Below are 6,280 nucleotides of genomic sequence, written 5' to 3'. Positions count from 1 at the left end.
GTTGTGAATCTTCGATAAAAAGTACTACCAATCCTATTTTTGTTAAAAACGAAAAATCTCTAAATTTAATTGGTTTTTTAATAATTAATCGGTAATTTGTTATTTTTAATTTACAAAACGTTGTAATTACATATATTACATATAAAACTATTTAAAAAAATTATTTTTACCATTAAATAAAGTTTATTTATTTTTCTTTATTTTCGATTTGAATTAGAAATGACATTGTTAAAATGTTAGGTTAAATTATTATAAAAAAATGTAATCAAACAACTAAATGAATCAAAATTAATTTATTTAAAGAAAATCGTATGAATGCAAAGAAAGTTTTTTTCATAAAAAAAAATTGTGATTCAATTTAACTCTGCATTTTCGTTTCGTTTCACTTTGGATTAAGTGGAGTAGCCTAGATTCAAGTTTATCGCATTTTTATGTGATAGTCGCTCTACATTTCTAAAACGTTCATCAACTATCGAGGGAAAATTAAAATTGCAAAATTGCTCCTCAAGTTTAATATTTAATACCAATTCATAAATTAAAAGAAAACAGACACAAAAAAGTTCTTGAATAAATTTAACAATATGATAAAAAGAATGATACTTAAAGTTGACAGAGTTCTGTAATAGTGAACACAGCTTTGCTTGCGATTATGGAATTTTAAACAGCTTTATAATATTTAATAATTCAGAACTAGATATGAAGGAAATCCTGGGATTGCCATTTCGGTGATGATGTCAAGGCCCGTTCAGCGTGGATCTAATTGTGCTAATCGTAGTAGTGCCTTTTACATCATCCGATGGATTATGCTGTTTGTGAGATAATTTTTAATTCTTTTGATGTAATGAATCAATACTACAACGTGTTTCTTTCCAGATGTAAGTGGCCTGACAAAAACAACGCTTGTGGAGTGGATCTGAACCTGAATCTAACATGAAAAACACTATAATATACAATAATGCGTGACATATGTTATGGAAAGATGAGAAAAATGTTTTTGAACGTATCTTTAAGGGAAAAATTATAATTCAAATCTGCTACAAATTACTTACAAATTTTGCTGGTAGAAAACACTGTTTACAGTAGACTAGATCCTCCTTATATAAGTCTAAACACTGGTGTCAGATGACGAGATACTGTTAATAGAAGACCAGGCGTTGCCAAAAGAGAACTTCTACAAAAGAGATACATCTGGTAGAAGCTTAGATAATGTAATAGAAGACCAGGCAGTGGTGGTAGAAGACAAATATATTGTTTATAGATGACTAAATCTTTCTTATAAAAGACTAAACACTGTGGATAGAAAACTAGTTACTGTTAACAGAAGACAAGATAATGCCAATTGAAATTAACTGATAATAGAAGACTAGATACTGCTTGCAGAAGACTAGATTTAAAGGAAACAAAACATGGATAATAGAACTAGATACTGCTGGAAGGAGATTAGACACTACCAGTAAAAAACTAGATCGTCTTAATAGAAGATTAGACACGTCTGGTAGAAATCTAGCTACTACTAATGGAATACCAGACAAAATCATTAATAAAACATGTTTTTATTAATAAACAAAGTTAAAAATAACGTCCCGTAAAAGCAATAATTTATTAATATTTATTTATAATTCATTTATAACGGGTTTAAGTTTGAAAATAAATAGTACCTGTATGAAAAGGGCTAGCGATGGTTGTCTCGCTAATCGAATGAATAATACATCGGAAGAGAATAAATAAAAAAACTGCAAAAAGGAGACATAAACAACGTCTTCTTCGTTATCCGGGACTAAATGGAAGGCACTGCGAACAATTATTAAGCAATTTCACGTGAAAAATGCCCTCGTCGACTGTGACCACATGCTAATCTGCATAAGAGCGTTATTAAAATGCATATCTGTAAATGAATACTTGCTTGTTAAACGACCACGGTGCGAACTCGCCCCTTTTTGTTAAAAGTAAAAAAGAAGTAAATTTAAGCAATTATTATTTAATCGGAAATTACATAAATTAAATGCAAATTATAATCAAAATTTTAAAATCACACAAATTTGTTTTAAATATTTTTCTAAAAATAAAAATGTCATTTTGACATTAACATAACCTAACATAATAAAAAATTAAATTTAGTGATATTAAGAAATCGATAGTAATAAATTAATTAATCGATGGAAAACATTACTCTCTTCGTTTTAATGGGTAATGAATAAGGAGAGAAAGATGTTAAACGCGATTCTCACGAAAGGCACGCAAACAAGCATCTAGGGATTCTTGGGTGAGGTGGGGTAAAAGTGGTACATATAGCAGAGACGGTGGTATTTACGTAACCGCGTCATTACCTCCTTCCCATATATACCGAAGCTTCGAGTTAAAACCAACTCGATTTCCATCAATTACCAACAGGATACAGTCAATATTCTATTAACGTATCGTTATTTTCCTCTATTTCTTTGACCAATAACGATCCCTAATGCCGACGCCTATGTGTCATTTCGATCAGGACCATTAATAACATCGTAAATTTACGATTTTATTACACGAACACTATATTATCCAGTTGTGTACGATTTGAAGTTGATAAAAAAGATTTTAAAATGCACTTTAAAAAGTATAAGGACTCTGAAGATGCACCGCTAAACCAGAAACATTCTGGTTTCAGTTTCTAGCATTAGAACTAACATTACAACTAGACTAAAACTATATCTAGAATTAGAAAGTTTCGGGTTTAGCCGTGCGTCTTCAGGCGCTTTTGACAATTTTTGTTGTTATATCTCAAAAACTAATGAAATTTGGAGATAAATTGTTTATAATAAAACAATGCTTAATTATTATAAAATTTTAGTTAGATAGTGTAAATCATGAAAACATAAAAAATCTTGATTTTCGTTACTAATGAAGGTCATAATTTAAAAATTAAAAGAGGTATAGAAAAATATTGTGTATATAAATTGTTTATAATAATGCAAAGAGGCATAATTCATAAACAAATAGGAGTTAATTGTTAGAATATTTTAGTTAGAAGGTGTAAATTACCAAAATTTTAAAAATGTTGATTTTCGTTACTAATGCAGGTCATAATTAAGAAATTAAAAGGGATAGAGAGAAATATTGTGTATATAAATTGTTTATAATAATGGAAGAAAACAGAATTCATAACCAGATCTAATTCAGATACCTATCTCTGTATTCTAGTTAAATGACGGTAATCCGTGAATCAGAATTTATGTTTTTCGTGGTTATAGATTATAGACGATCATAACTCAAAAACTAAAGACTATGGAAAAAAGTACTTTGGGGATAAATTGTTTATTATTAACCAAGAAGACATAATCCATAAACAGATAGTTCTTAGATAGTTTAATATATAAGTAAGAAAGTGTAAATCATAATAATACCAAAGATGTTGATTCTCGCTACTAATGAAGGTCATAATTAAAAAATTAAAAGGGATACAGAAAAATATCTTCAATCTAACGATGAATAACAATTAAAACTAGAACTAACACTAGACCTAGAACTAGAAAGTTTCGGGTTTAGCCGTGCATCTTCAGACATTTTAATCTGTATTAAAGTAAAACTTTTGTTATTTTACTTTATAAATTATCGTGAGAAAAATATTTTTATAGTTAAAACTAATGTTCACATTAAATCTTTCTCCGGATGTAATTGATTTTTATTTTATGTAAATCTGGAGTGCTAACGCCCAGCACGAACCTATTCCCTCAGCTCGGTACGTTGTTTATGGGGTGTCCAGTTACCAATTTCGTGTCCACATTGTGTTGAACATCTTCTCAAGATTCGGACCTTAACCCGACCATTCGTTTTAACTTAAAAGATATCGTGGGTTTTATTTTTCCTCTCGTTTTAATCGCGGGTATAATTTGATACCCAACAACTATGTATAAAAAAAATAAAGTAATCAATACAAATTAGAATAATTTTCGTTCCAATTAAAAGGAAAAATAGATTTTTGATTGATGGAAATGTTTATTGAAACTTGTTAATTTCTTTCGATACGATATCGAAATTATTATTAATTAAAGTGTGATGTTGTTTATCCGAAATTTAATTTATAAATGATTTTGAAATGTTGCTTTCGCTTTATCTAGAATATTTTATAAAATAGATAAAAAATAAACAGTTACTGACGTCAAAATATTTAAAAAAATTTATGTAAAAATAAAAACCTCCGTCAATCATCCTGTGGAAAATAAACTAATTAGTAGATAATTATTTAACATTTGTGAAAACACAACAACCTACTTTATACTTAAATAAGTATTAATGCATTAAAATTGCTTAAATTAGTTTTTACCTCGATTAAAAATGATTGAAAACAATTTAAAACATAACCTAACAAAAAGTTGGTTTGATAACGGAAATGTTTTCATAGGAAAAAACTTTATTTATTTTTACTTTTTTTTAAGATTAACGACAATTGTAAAGAAGTTTGTCTTTTTTTAGTTAATAACGTGAACTAAATGAGAATTTTATAAATAATTAATTTTAAGTTAAAAATAATTTATGTTGGTAACACTTTTATAAAATTATTTTTATAATTTCAATTAAACGTTTCTAAACTTTATTTAGTTACAGTAAAAATAATAATAACGTTTATTCATTTTTTGTAGTCAATTAAGCGAAAACTATTTTTATTTTTAATTGAAAGTGAGAAATAAATTATTTTGATTGTATTGGGTTTGCAGCAGTGATTGTCAATTTAATAAAATCTGTCAATGCGGTTGATGATATTGAAGAAAAATATTTTTTTTCAAATTATATACAAGATTGGAGAGGCGAACAAGAAAGGTAATTATATACAAGATTTAGAGATACAAATAAAACTTTTACACCATGTTTAAGATAAAACAAACTTGGTATAATTGTAGCATTTATTTCGCCTATAATCTTGTCAAGACGATTGACAATCAAGAATTTGATGTGAATATGGTTTAGTTTAGCGAAACTCTCTTTAATTCTGGGACAAAGTCAATTAACAGAATTGCCGCATTATTAAAAATCCCCATTTCGCAATCGAAAAGTCTGTACACCCGGATCCAAACGGTGCGGATTCATTGAAGATGAATCAGATGTGGTTCATGCAGGGAAGTTCTAACTAATCGAAATCGCCGACATCAAAACAGTGTCCAGTGTTTAGCCCGCTGAAATGAAGACTTTTGCATCCACAATATATTCTTCCATTAGAAGAATCTAGTTTTCTATTAGCAGTATCTTTCATTAAGACTATGCACTTCTGTCTCAGTTGTATTTACTTTTCCATTGGCAGCATCTAATCGTCTGCAAGCAGATCTAGTTATCTATTAGTATCAGTACCTGCTCTAATTTTGCAACTTACCTTTTCTTCTGTCAGCAGTGTGTAATCTTGCATCAGCACTATTTTATTTTCTGCAAGCAGTATCTAGTGTTCTATTGTCAATTTGCACAACTCTATTAATAGTATCTACTCCTCTGTCAATATTGTTTAGTCTTCCATTGACAGTTTTCAGTAGTCAATCAACATAGTCTTCAGCATGGAGTCTTTAGAAAACAGTATCTAGTTTTCTATTCCATTAGTATTTATTCTTTTGATAGTGGTATTTAGTCTTCCATTGGTAATAACTTGTCTCTTTCTCATTCTGCAAGTAGTATGTAGTTTTCTATTAGGAGGATTTGGTCTTCCATCAACACAATGTAGTTTTATATAAGCAGCGTACTATCGATATATAAAATATTTTGGCAAAAAAATGTTGAAACTTCATATTCCACCTCGAACTCCTTCCGTCACAAAGTTCAAATTTTGCCTCATAACATTTTGTTTAATTATATTTTCCATCGATTCCCTCTCGATTACTTTTTCCGACGGTAAACCCACCTCAATCACCAGTGCAAGTCTTAGTAAGAATGAAAAAAAAATGGATGCTGTTCTGTGATGTCGATATTGGCCTAATAAAATTGAACCCAAAGTTATCAAAAAAAAACCAGAGATACAGTAGAATTCAAAAAACTCCAAGATATTTTCTGTCTGGGAGTCGCAACCTTGATATTGAGTTTTCTTCGAGCAGAAAGCAAATTCATTTGCGACACAAATGCAAGCAACCCAACCATTGATGGTGTATGTTATCAAATATAGGAAAAAGTCCACGCCCAACACTGTAATCAAGTCTGCATAACAAAATCGGCATTCTAGTGTAGACCGGTTCAACAAGTCATAAAGTACTGTTTCTTGGAACAACTTTATTGATATTTTATGATATTTGTTAATAATTAATTACAAAATGACACAAAATCGTTT

This window comes from Onthophagus taurus, chromosome 2, assembly GCF_036711975.1.
Source record: "Onthophagus taurus isolate NC chromosome 2, IU_Otau_3.0, whole genome shotgun sequence".
NCBI lineage: Eukaryota > Metazoa > Arthropoda > Insecta > Coleoptera > Scarabaeidae > Onthophagus > Onthophagus taurus.
The sequence above is the reverse complement of the archived record's forward strand: the minus strand, read 5'-3'. Positions refer to the sequence as shown.